A 13,764-nucleotide genomic window follows, 5' to 3' on the forward strand; every position below is an offset into this window, starting at 1 on the left:
ACTGCACACTCAATTTGCAGATATGGTAGCAACAGAGGTAGCTCCTGCCTACAAGTGGTTTGAAGAAAGACTTTAAAAGGAATTTAAAGGGACAGCACTTCCCACCCATGACCTCAGTGTCCAAGGAGGTGAAAAGTCCACAGCTCTCTCCTTTACTCTACTTTCTTCTTAGGACGTTTCTTAAGTCAAAATGGCCAGAAACATCAGTGGAGGAGGGGGTGTCCTTTGGACAGAAAGGAGAACTAAGGTTTATTGAGCACCTTATTTTATTTTTACCACAAGCATATAGGAAGTTATTAATATTTCTATTTGTCCCTGAGCTTCCAAGTCATAAGAGAGAAAATTGGGATTTAAATTAGCCTCATCTTGGAACCAATCTAGGTGCCCTTCAACAGATAATGGATAAAGAAAATGTGGCATATATACATAATGAAATATTATTCAGGCATACAAAAGAATGACTTTATAACTTTTGCTGGTAAATAAATGGATCTGGAGACTATCATGCTAAGTGACATAAACCAATACCCCCCCAAAAAAGGTTGAATGTTCTCTCTAATATGCAGATGCTGACTCACAACAAGGGGCAGGCATAGAAGTTCAGTGGATTAGACAAAGGGGAATAAAGGGAAGGAAGAAGGGATGGAAACAGGAAAGACAGTAGAATGAATTGGATATAACTTTCTTCTGCTCATATATGAATACATGACTGTAACTCCATATCACGTACAACCACAAGAATGAGATCCTAATTAGAATAAGTTATACTCCAAGTATGTATGTATACTTTCATGTATATTTAAAAAGAACAAATAAATAAATTAACCTCATCTATATAGCTCCTTACAAAAAAAAAAAATCCCTTTTGCTCCAGAAAGAAATATGTCCACAGCAGGGGAAACAATGCTTATGTTAACTTTAAAAAGAATGGATCAAATGTCCCCCCAAACACTCCAGCTCAAAAGGGAGGGAAAGAACCTGTAATAGGAAGCATTTCAAGGTCCTGAGAAAGTGGGTCCCTGACCAGCCAAATCAGAGAGCAAAAGTCACAACAAACAAGGCTCTGAGCTGGGAAAAACAAGGAACTGTGCAGAAGAGGGAGATGATGGGTCGGGGGGACCTCTCCTTTCCCAGTCCCCAAAAGCCCCCGTGGAGGAAGTGGAAGCTGAGGGATCTCAAGGTGAAATCAGCCTCCTTTGCGTTTCTCTTTGGTGAGACTGCTCGGTCATCGCTGCTCTGTCATCGCTGCTCTGTCATCAAGTTTTCAAGTGAAAATCTGTTGAAGGAGAGGAAGTCTTCCCCACTGAACCTGGTAACTTCCGTCCCCTTCCCAGAAACTTCCACCCTGCCACCAAGACTGACTGGGTTCTTAAGTGAGGGCAGCACAGTGCAAGGCCATGTGACAAAGGGCCGGCCTCTGCTGACAAGGATGTTTTTCCTAGATGGTTCTGATGGAGATGGCCAAAGAAGGCTGGGAAGGCTGCTGCACTTCTTATCTAAGCTCCCAGAAGGCTGCGTAAACAATCAGGCAGACAATGGGTGAGGGCAACAATGGAGGGGCAGAATTACACAAGGAGAACCAAGCAGGAGCTCAGTCAGCGCTCTCAGAGGCCATTAAGGTAGGTCCAAAGGAAAAATGCACAGGCCCTCACCACCTGCTGGGCACATCCCTGTAGCAGACAAGGGTCTGACAGGCTGTGGGCTGCAAGGAGGAAGAGGAAGATGTGGTCCCCCGGGTGCTCCCTATCCCAGGCCCTTCCCCAGCAAGGAATAGCTAAACTCCACAACCTTCCTTCACGGCCCTTCTCAGGGCCTCTGTTTCCTCTAGAAAACTGGTCCACCAGGCTCCTGGGATTGATGGACATGCTAAGGACCCTGGAAAATGATCTCCCTCATGCAACAAGGCAAAACCAGAAAAGAAGGATCTTGTGTGGGGAGTCCTCATGGGGATCACAGGTAATTTGGGGACAGACTCAAGAAATAGAAGGAGACAACTCCAGCAGGACAGACCTGAAGCAGTTGGCTCCAGATCAAGCAGGCACAGAGGCTGGGAAGTGGAGGGAGCACAAGCAGGGGAGGAAGTTGTAGATGCCCCATGGAGAAACTGGGACTCGAGAGTGAGGGATGGGTATGGGAAGGCAGCCAGGACCCCACAGTTAGGACCCTGGCCTTCCTCACTGATGGCCCTTGAACAAGTCCCTGACCCTTTTCTTGTCTGTTAAATGAGAGTAATGCATAGACCCTTTTCTCCCAGGAGATGGAGCTACTAGAAGACTGCATGGGCTCAGGGGTATTTGTGGAGAAGCCTTTAGGTCTCTGTGTTCAAGGAAGGGACACAGAGGTCTCTGAAGATACCCTGGAAACAATCATTCTGGGCTAAACAGAGGTATTGTCTTAGGAACTGGAGAATAAAGACAACAGAGCCTCCGACTGGTTTAGACCCATGCTGTTGGTAAGAAGCTTCCTGCAGTCCTATAAGGACACCAGGCATAGTGAGCCTATGACCCCAGGAGGCTAGAGGGAACCATGCTGGACAAGAGAGCAGGACATGGGCTCAGCAGAGGCACTGGAAGCTATGAAACCTCTCCTTCCCCAATATTTCTTCCAAGGCTAAAGACCAATGGTCCAAAGCAGAAAGAGGGGTACTCCAGGGTGGGGAGCCCCTGTCAAGGTCAGCGTGTTCAAGGGTCTCCCAATACCCCTGAGCTCTGAGGAGGTGGGGCAGCCTTCCAATTGATTTCCCTTTCCCCATACCTCCTCCCTCCATTTGGAAGTATTTCTTCACCATGAGAATGGGCAGAAATTCTCAAGAGTCTGGCCATCCCAAGGCTGCTCTGCCTGGACAAAGGCTGTGGAATATTCCACTGGCAAGGAATACCATGCCTCTGCCCTCGAGACTCCTGCCCTCTTCCTGGAAGCAGCATGCAGGGGTTTTCCCGGGGTGTGGGGCGTGGGGGGCAACTGTTAAATAGCAGCACCCAGGCAGTGGCCAAGTTGCTGCCAAGCATTAAGCAGAAAAAGTTCTTTCCAGATCCAGGGCCAGGATAGGGAGAGGAAGGCTGCAGGGTGAAACATACCCTCCTGCCCTAGCTCTGAGGGACGGAGAAAAATAAAAGGATGAGAGGACATGACAGGATCATTCCCTTCTGATGGTCCTGAGACCATAGCATCCAGCTCAGAAGTCAGGCCTACTTCTGGTAGAAGCTGCTTTCCAGGTAGTGGGTGAGGGCAGGTTAGGCAGATGGTCTTGCCTCCAAGCCCTATGCTGCTGAAGGAAGCCACAGTCCTCAGAAATGGATTTCGGGCCTCTTCCCCTGGCTAAGACAGGTGGCAAGGCAAGAAGGAAGGCAGCCAGACAACCTGGAAGAATCTCATCCAGGAGAACGTAGTGCTGTCAGTCCTGGCCCTCCTCCAGGGTAGATTCTCAACAGCAGACTCCATGGTTTTCTAGTCCGAAACCAGATTATAGACCCAGGCTTCTGGTTTCTGAAGCTGAGCAACCAGCAACATCAAAGCGACCTTCAAATGCCTCCAACATGGTGGTCTGGCAAAGAGTACCTGGGTACCTACTGATTTCACTGGCTTGGCTCCTCCATCACCTCCCAGCCTTCGGGGGCATCCTCCGAGGACCCTTCCCAGAGTGCCCCAACAGCTCCGTTGGCATGCCTAGTCCCCACTGGCATACTGGGCTGCAGGGTCCTCCTAATGTGAATCTGAGGCCATTAACTAGCTGACTGACCAGATCTACTGGGTCATGTTGCTGGCTGGCATGCAGTTCTGGGATCTACCTATCCAATGAGTAAATGCGTGGTCTTCCTAAGTCTGCTGAACATTGCAGTGCAGGGGGACTCACTGCTGGCTGGCATAGCTCTGTCATCTCACTGGGAGATAAAAGAGCTCATTTCCATAGATTCATAGACGAATCCTCCAACCCCACAGCCAGCACAGGGACTGGTGTGTGCATCTGTAACTACTGTCATTTGCCATGGTCTGGCTACGTGAAAGGCACTGGGCCAGGGGCACATGACCTCATTCTGACCTTCACAACAACCTGATAATTGATAGGGGAGCATTTTCTCCATTTTACCTCTGGCCCTAGGCTCAGAATTGCCCAGAGCCCTTAAGAACCCAGGGTAGAAATGATCTTTCCTCCAGTGGGACTTCCCTAGCCCAAGCCGAGCCCAAGGGAGGAAGTCTAGACAGGGTCTCCAATTCCACGTGGCTATGCAGACCAAATTCCAAACCTCCCAATGAGGTTGGTGGTCCCTGGGGATATGCCATCCTCTAGCTGATTCTCCCAGTCAGGCATCCTCAGTTGTGCTACAGGGAAACACTGTCTTAAACAAATAAGAAGGCCACCTGGCATAACCTCCACATCTGGCCTTTGTCTTCCATAACACAGGTAAAAGAAAAATGGTGGGGAGCAGGAAATGAGGGAAGGGAAGCAAGGACCCAAAACCACGGGCTGTGGGGAAGAAAGGACCTCGGGCCATCCACTTATGTGTGCTTTAGCCATTATCAGGATCAGCCACGTGATATTCAGGTCCAGCCCAAAATTAGTATGAAGAGCCCCTTGTCCAAAATGTAACAAGAATGTCCAGATGGGAAGGGCAGGGTGTTAACCATGTGTGGGGCCTTTGACAGGCCTTCTGCACTGCATGGCTCTCAAGCATGCCCAGGATGCTGTCCTGCCTCCCAAGGGGGTGTGGGAGGAGCTTTGAAAAAAAAAGGTCCCATTGTTTGGTGGTGGCAGGTGACCCTGGGTCTTCATGTCTCAGTGTCCTGACTTATGTACTTTGACAGTGATCAGAAGCTCCTCAATGCTGGGGGAAGGGGGAGAGCTCAAGGCTAGGTGCCTTCTGATCTCCTTGTGGGGCTCAGAGCAGCCTCCTGAAAAAACCTAGCAGGGGAGATGAGGAGGGTGGCAAGTCCTCAGCTTTCTGACTCATTCATCTCCTGCATGTTCTTATTCCTGGGCTGCTGGGGTATGTCTGAGCCACTCAGTGGACACCCCTCCAGTGCCCCTTCAGGAGGACTAACCACTCAGGGCCAGCACTCTCTTATCCTCAGTTGGACCCACATGCCCTCGGGTTCTGCTTCTATCTCCTAGCTACTTCCTGCCCCTCCAAACAACATGGCAATTCTCAATGCAATGTGTGTGTGTGGGGGGCGCGGGCAGGAAGGTTAGGGGTGCACACTCCTCTGTTGTGAGGACTAAAAGATGCTTAGCAGCCCCAGCAGGTCCCATCTCCTATCCATACTTGGAAATATCTGCATTCCACTAAACTTGAACTCTTTCAGGCCTGTGAGGTTTTGCAGGCAACTAACTTCTGGTTCCATACACCCCTTCCCACCCTAGCCTCAGACTCCTAAAGGTGTTGCCATTAAGGATTTTTACAAGAGTGGCTGCAGATTGTACAGGATTTAGCTAACCCTGTGAGTACTTATAAGCTATTGCACGTGTGTGCACACGCGTGTGTTACTGGGGAATTAAATCTAGGACATGTTAGCAAGCACATGCTAGCAAGCACTCTATCTCTGACCTACATCCCCAGCCCTCCCTGTGTGTATTTAAAAACTCAGCTCAGAAAACTTTGTCTCTGATTAACTTTACTTTCTGGGTTTTTCCAACTCGCCCTCGATACAGCTCCATCTCAGTTCTGGGTTTTGTTTTTTGTACCAAGGATTGAACCCAGGACTGCTCAACCACTCAGCCACATCCCCAGCCACTTTTCATTTTTTTACAGTCTCACTAAATTGCTGCTGCTGGCCTTGAACTTGTGATCATCCTGCCTCAGACTCCTGAGCTGCTGGGATTATAGGCATGCGCCACTATGCCTGGTCCAATTCTGGGTTTCTGAGTGACACCATTACCCAGCCAGGCCTAGAGGTTGAGACAAATCTTAACCAGCTAGGAGGAGGGAGACCAAACCCAACCCTCTGGGAACCTGATCAGAGACACCTGGAGAGCATTACATTTCCAGGCAGGTGTGGGCTTTGCTCTATTTCTTACCAGAGTCCCTGTCATTCTTCTCCCAACAGCTGCAGCAGGCCTCCTGAAGACAGTGACTTACAGTTCCAAGTCTACCCTGAGGCAGGCTGCCCCTCCTCCAGTTACCCTTCTGACCAGCTTTGATGGGCCCATGGCTGGTTCACCACCCTGTAAACTAGGACCCCTCTCTCCCTCCAACAGATTCTGTCCAAAATCCTCTGCCTCTGAGCTAAAAAGGCAGCCCACAGCCCTAGAACTCATTTCTAGAAGGCAGCATGATAAAGCAGAGCACAATTCCAGTTTGGGGGTTAGAATGAATCTCTGCTCTACCAACTCCCTCTGCAGCTGGGCCCAGACTCGAGCATCCTCATCTTTAAACTGGGCATCCATACAGAGAGAACTCAAGGAGGCAGTAACCATACACAGGTGCTCTGCATGTGGTAGTGGATGGGCAGACCAATGCATTAGGCATTTAAATGTGACTTCTTTGCATGTGCAGACTCAAATCCTCGTGCATACACACACAGCAAAGAGTTACCCTAGCTATATTGTTTTTGGAGTCACAAAATACAGAGATTATTTCCCTTTTCAATATTTGACAGATTTCCCCATCATCTCTTTTACTGTAAGTATATGGAAATTCTTCCTTTATAATTTTCTGTTCACTTTTTGACTTCTGTGTATTTTATTATTTTTAATGCAATACTTTTTCCTCCAAGGCACAGTGATCTGGCAAGAGTCCAGTGGGGCCCTTCCAGGAGACCACATTGCCAGATGGCAATCAGATAAGCTAACTGTGTGATTAATTGATTAAAAGCTTCTCCTCCAATGAGAAGCAGCTCCAGAACTCTCACAGGGTGGCTTTAGCCCTCTGAGTCTATGACTCCAGGAGAATCTGAGCTGGTGTGAGCCCAGCTATGTCGATATCAGTTTCTGGTTCAGAAGGTCAAAGAAGTTGCAAAAAGGAGAGAGAATGAATTCCCAAACCACTCATTTCAGGTGTACAGAACACTGCTAAGCACCACTAAAGAGCAGTGTTCTTAGGGTCAATAGTCAGAGTTTTCAAATTTCATTTTATAAGGGGGGATTATGACCATTTTTAGCCCCTGTCCCAACTGACTCATTCCTCCAATTTGCTACTTTTTCCTCCAGCACTTCCCTTTTTATTTAAATAATTTGATAACTCTGCTAACTTCTATTTTTAGATAATTATAAAGAAAGAATTTCCATCTACTTATAGTAAAAGAGATGATGGGGAAATCTGTCAAATATCAGAAAAGGGAAATAATCTCTGTATTCTGTGACTCCAAAAACAACACAGCTAGGGTAACTCTTTGCTGTGTGTGTATGCACGAGGATCTGAGTCTGCACATGCAAAGAAGTCACATTTAAATGCCTAATGCATTTCTGGGTACTGTGGTAGCATCTTATGGACACCTTACAGCACTGATAGCATTATTTTCATTTTGTTAATTATGAAACACATTCAGAGATATTAAGTAACTTGCCTCAGGTCACACAGCTTCCAAGTTTTATGCCATTTAATTCTGAGGATTTTTGCTTCAGCAAACAGAAGACTGGGCCTCTGATGTTTCTCCTGTTTCTCCGTCTACCTGTCTCTACTCCATTATAAAATAGTGTCACACAACACACCTATAATCCCAGGATTTAGGAGGCTGAGGCAGGAAGATTGAAAGTTCGAGGTCAGCCTCCAACACTTATTGAGACTCTGTCTCCAAATAAAAATAAAAAGGACTGGAGATGCAGCTCAGGGGTAGAGCACCCCTTGGCTCAATCTGTAATACCAATCAATCAATCAATCAATAAATAAATAAATAAATAAGTAAATAAAACAAAATCACACATAAACAGCAAGTGCTTTGTCACAAGAGTGACCTTTCAGATGGGGAAGGCCTGAATAAAGATCTGCCTTCCCCTCTTCCAAGTCTGTTCCCAGAAGGTTGTGGCGGACACAGGCTTTAGGGAAGGCACATTTGACAAAGCGCTAAAAGCAGAGGAGGGAGGGTCCGTTCCGTGTCAAAGCTCCTGTTCTGCTCTTGCAAAAGTCTAAGTGAAAGTCATTTGAGTTTTCCATGTTTGGAAAAAAAATGCTTTTTTCTTCTTCCTTCTTCTTTTGGTCTTTCTAAAAAAGCAGTTAGGGTTTCCCTAGTGATCAGTGAGGCCTTCACAAGGGAAAGGCCTGCTGCTTCTCCCAGGCTGCAGCAGCCAACTTTGTTCTTTGTGCTCTCCCCTGGCAGAGCCTGCAGTGACGCAGGGTGCGAGCCCAGGCAGGTAGGGCCCTGGGCTCAACAGCTCCCTCCTGGGCCCTGGGCAGAAACCTGGAGGCGGCCCAATGCAAAACTTGCTCTGCCAAAAAGGAGCCCTGAGCTGAGAGGAGGAAGGCCAGGCCTTTCAAACCAAGACACTGAAGATTGGAAAAATAAAGCCCAGGGACTTGGCAGGGCAGGTAGCTCCAGCTAAAAATAAAATCTAGATTTAAGACTAACTGCCTTCCTCCATTAGCAAACAAGAATCCCCTGAAAACCAACTGCAAAAATGCTGTGTGAAGAAGACTTTAGTCTATGTTTTATTTTATTCCCTCCCTGACCCAGCCCTCTCACCATGTTCCCACATCCGGGTGGCCCAGAGCTTCTCCAGAGCTGCCTACCCAGCTGGAACCTCTTCTCACCTCTCCTTTTCAGCCACACCAGTGTAGGGGGAATTATGCCACAAGCTGCAGCTGGGCTTGTACAGGTTGAGGATAGTTTTCTAAAATGCTTGGGACCAGGAGTGTTTCAGATTTTGGAAAATATGCAAACATATAATGAGATCTCTTGGGGATGGGATCCAAGTCTAAACATGAAATTCACTTCTGTTTCATATATACCTTGTACATACAGCCTGAAGGTAATTTTATACAAATTTTTAGTGCACCTGTGTTTTGACTGCAAATGCCATGTGAAGTCAGGTGCGGAGTTTCCATTTGTGGCATCATCTAGGTGTTCAAAAGTTTTTCCATTTTAGAGCATTTCGGATTTGAGATTTTTGGATTAGGGATGTTCATTCTATACCTCCTTTAAAAATCAGTGCTGATCTGGGGCAGGAAAACAAGGATGATGGGTATTAGATCAACCCTTGCAGGCCAGGATGCCCTGGTTACCACAGGCATGAGAGGCATGAACTGGCTTTGTGTCCTCTTGGGGTGAGTGTTCTGTCTTCTCCACTCCTAGCAAACCATTAGGGCCACCGTACTTGGGTGTGCGGTATGTGGAACTGGTCAAGCAGGAGGTGGAAGCTCTGGATGCAATGTTCAAGCCCCTGCTAACTCTTATTGAGGGTCACCTCCTGGCTCAGTTCACTCCTAGCAGCATATTCTGGTAACATCCAGGAAAATCCTAAGTGTCTGCCCAGCTATTCTCTCCTGATTAGTTATTTTCTTCCTGTTACAACTCACAGTTCAGTTTCTAGACCATGGGTAGCACCCAAACTGGCACCTTGAGGGTCCTTCCACCTGGTCACTCTCCCTCCTCCATCATCGTCCCAGGAGGCTATCTTAGACCCAGGAGGCAAGGACAGGGCTGCCCGTGTAAAGTCTCATCTGAGTTCCCTGAATACTTAGGAGCAGGAAGAAGCAGGATTCCACCAGGGCCACAGAACCAACCTCAGATACCTCCCTGCACTCAGTAGGCACCCTCAGCTCTCAGGTACCTCTGAGATCCAGCAGAGGAGGCCATCTTTTTGTCCCACATCTGTCTACCTCCAGGTCCCTGCTCTGCAGTGTGCTCTGCCCTGCCTGCCCACTCTCCCTTCTCCTTTCTGTGCATCCACATCCTACCTCTTCTTCCACAGATCCCTCTGGAATTTGCAAACTTGCCCTGCCTTCTTGGTGAAGCCTCTTTTGGGGTGTTCCAGCCCCACAGCATTCCTGGGATCCTCCCCACAGCTCTACCCTTGAGTGCAAATGATTCTTACGTACCACACGTCATGCCTGTCAGTGGTGGGAGTGCTCCTAGAGGACTGGGAATCTGTACTAATCCTTTGGTATATCCCCAAGCTGGATTCCCAGTAAATCTGCAATACTCCTAAGAAAATTCTTCAGGGTCCAACAGACAGTAAGGGCTCAAGCCTAGAAGAGAAAACATACCCAAACCAATGTTCACCCTGCTGTACCCTCATCTGTTCACACCTGGATTTTTCCAGAGACACCTCCAGATATCAGGAAGGGCTTGCATATGCAAACTTCCTGTTCTGTCTGCCTGGGGTTGTCTCCATGTGCCCCACAGTTTGGCAACCTGGCTGGCCCCACACACAAGAGGATCTGGAGAATCACCTTTCACTCAGTTTAGTTCACCTTGCTTTCCCCCTTGCTCCGGGATGTCCTTGCTGGTGGGTAACATCCAGAGCCAGGACACAGGGGACACCAGCAAAGAAGGCTCTTCCACTAGAGACTCTTTCAGATTCACCCTCCATCCCTTGTCCTCATTTTCCAGGAGCTGGCATCAAAGGGGGCTGTAGTCTTGCCAAACCAGTCTTTTTTTGGTTATCCAAGAATCGAGGTGTCCTTCACCCAAAATGGAAATGTTCCTAACCCTCCCCACCAGACAGGGCCCAGAAAATGCTCCATCTCTGGTGAGAAGGTCACTAGCTTGGCTCTTCCCTCCTCCTCCCTCTTGAGTCCATCCTCTTAAGAACTAAAAATAATGGAGGGCAAGAGGACAGAAGGGAATCTGAGAATGATGTGGAGCCCTAGGAAATGCCTTGGTCCACACAGAGCCCAGTATGGCTCCCACACCAGGAGGCCATCCGGGTGGGAACCAACAATAGGCGGAAATAGGGAGCAGCAGAGGAGGGGGCCCGGAAGGGAGCCCGAGGGTGGGCAGACTCTCACACCACACTTCCTAATGGATAAAGCCCAGAGGACACAGAGTCTCAGCCTTTCCTCTGGGAAAGGGCCCCTGGGGCTCTGCCCAGCTGCTGAGGGCCATCCCTGCAACATGCACCAGCTCCCCCTTCCCCTCCCCCACCATCACCCTTAACCTCTTCCACTCCTCCCCAGAGATTTTATTTTTATTTTGGTAAATGCAAAAAACAAGCCTGAGCTACATAGGGTGGAAATCTACTGATGGCTTTCACTGGTAACAGACAATCAAGGCTAAAGTTATGGAATGCTAAGCACCCCAGAGTTTCTTCTGGGCCAATCCCTCAAAAGGACCAGTCAGGATGTGAGACCTCAACCCCACCCCAACACCTTGGGAGGGCTTTGCTGGCCTGGGGAGCTAGAGCCACTTAATCCTTCCTTCTCAGCCCCTGCAGGAGTGAAGCAGAGCCAGAGTACATGGGCTGTTCTGGTAACAGTGGTGACAGCTGATAAGCATTATAAGCCAACCACAACCAGACACAGTGTTAAGTATTTGATATGCATTATGTATGTACAATAATAAAAGTGCCTCAACCTACCATAGAACTGTTCTCATTATCCCATTTTACAGAAGGGGACACTGTGGCACAAAGAGATTAGAAAATTCATCCAAGGTTCTATGGATAGTACATCTAAACTGTGATCTGAATCTAGGCAGACTGGTTCCAGGGTCCAAGCTCTGTGTCACCTGCTTGACTACCTCATTTCTTGCCATTTGTAATAAGTAAGTTTATAGCCAGATTAAACTCAAGTTTAGATCCTGTTATTCCTGGCCAGTGGTATTAGGCAGGTTACCAAACTTCTCTAAGCTTCGGTTCCTCCTTATCTGCCAAGTGGGAATACCACCTATCCTGCAGAGATGCTTTCAGGATTAAATAAAACCAAGTGTTGTGCCAGCTACAGGAGCGCTCAACCTCTCACCTGAACAATCTGGTCTCTGAGCTCTCAAGGGCAACAGCGCAGGTAGGATGAGACCTAGGGGATGCAGCTCCAGACTTTCAGTGGATATTAGCAGTGAGGCCAGACTACCTCCTCCTCTATCTCATCCCCAGCCTTTGAATCCCACCTTTCTGGGAATAAAGTTGAGGGCAAAGGCCACAGCTGACAGGAAGTGGGTCCTTCCTAACAGTCTATTCCCTAACAAAAGCAGACTCCTCCTTTAATTAAGCAAGGTCTTTCTGAAACTTCAAAACACCCAGGAGCCACTGTTTGTTTAATACCTGGGACTGAACCCAAGGGCACTTAACCATGAACCCCATCCCCAGCCCTTTTTTAATTTTTTTTAAAAAAATTTTGAAACAGGGTCTTGCTAGGTTGCTTACAGCCTCGTTAAACTGCCGAGGCTGGCTTCAAACCTGCAATCCTCCTGACTCAGCCTCTCTAGTTGCTGGGATTACAGGTTTGTGCCTCCACACCCAGCTCAGGAGCCACTAAGCCAAGTGTGAGAGAGCATGAAGACAATGAGGTAGCCTGGCACAAAGGTCACCACCAATAATACTGAGTCTTGTAGACCCCACTCCCCATCCAGGGATCTGTGTGGCCTGCAGTAAGTAACTCAGCTAGTTCCCCCAGGGAGATTTGGCTTGGCAACAGGACCCAAACTCTATGGGGGTAGTCACCTGTAGAAACACTGCTTTATTGTTTGCTGAAGATAACATTTAAAAATTCAGGAATCTGAAAGGGAATTTTATGCAGAATGCTAAAGGATCTGAAATGTCACCTTTGCTCCACTGACTCTCATAAGCACAGCATAGCTGAGGGAAACCAGTTTCTGAGCTAACAGCTCTTTGCCAGGTGTGGTGGCTCTGGAGGCTCTGGAGGCTGAGGCAGGAAGATAACAAGTTCAAGGCCAGCTTCAGCATCTTAGCAAGGCCCTAGCAATTTAATGAGAACTTGTCTCAAAATAAAAAATAAAAAGGACTGGGGATGTGGCTCAGGAGTTAAGCACCCTTGGGTTCAATCCCCAGTACCCCCCCACACCCCCCCAAAAATAGAAACTCCCTTATCCCCTCTATGCTACGGACACTCATGGACAAAATACTATCTTTTAAGTTGCTTCTGGGAATGCAGAAAGTGCTTGTAAGAGATTGGTTAAGAGGGTTACCCTGAAGTAACTCCAAAGCTGGAATTTTGGAAACTCCCACCTAAGGAATTTCTAACAAGGAAACTCTTCAGGAAGGACTTGAGAGCTTACAAGTGGTATCAAATATTTAGCTATATTTAGAAAATTATTTCCAAGCAAGATACATTGGTGCAATTCATATTTCAGAAAGATAATACTGATTTGCCTGTGGCTAACTGGCGCTCAGCATATGGCAATACAGATTTGCAGAGAACCAGAAACCCCAAGCTACTTTCTGAAGAAGGCTGTACAGCCTGGCCAGTAGAGGCTGATGCACAGCTCAGAATTGTGCTATGAGTCACCCAGCTTCCCTCTCCCGGCTGGCTGGAGCTGTACAGGCCAGAGTCTCCTTCTCACTTCATCAGCCATGCATCTGTTCACGTGTAGACTGCTGGAGGCACAGGAAACGGGTTGCCAAAAAGGCACACCAGTGAACCCCCGAGTATGAACAAGCGCCATCAGCCCTGGGAACGAGGCTGTCCCCCGGGTGGTGGTGACGTCTTTGTGGGAATGTGTGATTTTCATAAACAGATTGACTCATCACCCTTTCTCGTGCATCTGTCAACTGGGGCCTGGTAGTAGCAGCAGGGTGCTTACTTAGCACTATTACCTGCAGCATAAGGATCCCAGGGCCCCCCTAAGAAGCAGGAAGCACAATGGCCTCCCTTTCTCAGAGAAGCAGACAGGGGCAGAGGGCTCTCCCAGGCAAGTGTTCCCATCTGGGGCAGACCT

The 13,764-nt window shown here is 48.1% G+C and overlaps 1 protein-coding gene across 6 annotated transcripts in view; it reads right to left on the bottom strand.

The window, feature by feature from the left end:
- The window catches only part of Itpkb (inositol-trisphosphate 3-kinase B), a 99,181-nt gene that overhangs the window by 16,358 nt on the left and 69,059 nt on the right, over positions 1-13,764 (bottom strand). The gene's annotated exons all lie outside the window — the stretch shown is intronic.

The sequence above is a fragment of the Ictidomys tridecemlineatus genome, chromosome 10, assembly GCF_052094955.1.
Source record: "Ictidomys tridecemlineatus isolate mIctTri1 chromosome 10, mIctTri1.hap1, whole genome shotgun sequence".
Taxonomy (NCBI): Eukaryota; Metazoa; Chordata; class Mammalia; order Rodentia; family Sciuridae; genus Ictidomys; species Ictidomys tridecemlineatus.